Here is a 1,409-nt window from a genome sequence, read left to right as displayed (position 1 = left end):
GAAAACAGACCAACAAGTCAAAGAAAGGTGCTACTAGGAGTTCAAACATATTAGAGATCATACATACTGATATATATAGTCCAGAATTGGACTCACATAGTTATAAATACTTCATTTCTTTTATAGATGATTACTCTCGATATATGTATCTATACATGCTTCATAATAAGAACAAAGCATTAGATGCCTTTAAAATTTTTAAAGCTAAAGTAGAGAAACAATGTGGTTAGCAAATTAAGATCGTGAGATCAAATAGAGGTGGAGAATATTATGGTAGATACACAGAGGATAGACAAACACCCGGGCCATTTGCAAAGTTTCTTCAAGAACATGGGATTGTTGCCCAATACACCATGCCTAGTTCACCAGATCAAAATGGTGTGGCAGAAAGAAGAAATCGAATATTATTGGGCATGGTGCGGAGTATGCTCAGTAGCTTCAAACTTTCTAAATCCTTGTGGGTTGAAGCACTTAAGACGGTAGTGTATATATTAAATTGAGTTCCAACTAAGGCTGTTCCCAAAACACCTTTTGAATTACTGAAAGGTTGGAAATCGAGTTTGTGACATATTCGCGTTTGGGGATGTCCATCTGAAGTGAGAATTTATAATCCACAATAAAAGAAATTGGACCAAGGATCATTAGTGGGTATTTTATTGGATATGCCGAAAGATCTAAGGGTTACAGATTTTATTGTCCATCTCACATTACTAGGATTGTGGAATTAAAAAATGCAAAGTTTCTTGAAAATGACTTGATCAGTGAGAGCGATCAAACCAGAAACATTGTTTTTGAAAATAATAATTCAGAATCTCAATTTTCTACTTCAAGTGATAAATTGATTATTGTTTACAACACCCCTCAAATACAAACTGATGTTGAACAACTAATCATTGAAGTTCCATAAATTATTGATGATATTCCAATAGATCAAGTAGTTCAAGAATTGCCAAGAACTTTTAAACAACTAGTTGAACCACATACTTCTCAGGAATATAATGGTACAACATTAATAAGATCTATTAGACCAAAGAGATCAGCAATTCCTAATGATTATGTTGTGTATTTGCAAGAATATGACTATAATATTGGAGCTAAAAATGATCCCGAATCCTTTTCACAAGCCATGAGTTGCAAAGAAACAAAACTATGGTACAATGCCATGAAGGAAGAGATGAATTCTATGAAGAGTAACCAAGTCTGAGATCTTGTTGAGTTGCCTAATGGTGTAAAAGCCATTGGATGTAAATGGTTCTTTAAAACAGAGAAAGACTTATTGGGCAATATTGAGAGATATAAGACAAGACTCGTTGCTAAAGGATTCACTTAGAAAGAAGGAGTTGATTACACAGAGACTTTCTCTCCTGTATCTAAGAAAGATTCCTTGCGTATTATTTTAGCATTAGTAG

This window comes from Populus euphratica, unplaced genomic scaffold, assembly GCF_000495115.2.
Source record: "Populus euphratica unplaced genomic scaffold, PopEup_1.0 scaffold44.1, whole genome shotgun sequence".
NCBI lineage: Eukaryota > Viridiplantae > Streptophyta > Magnoliopsida > Malpighiales > Salicaceae > Populus > Populus euphratica.
This window is presented reverse-complemented; position numbering follows the sequence as displayed.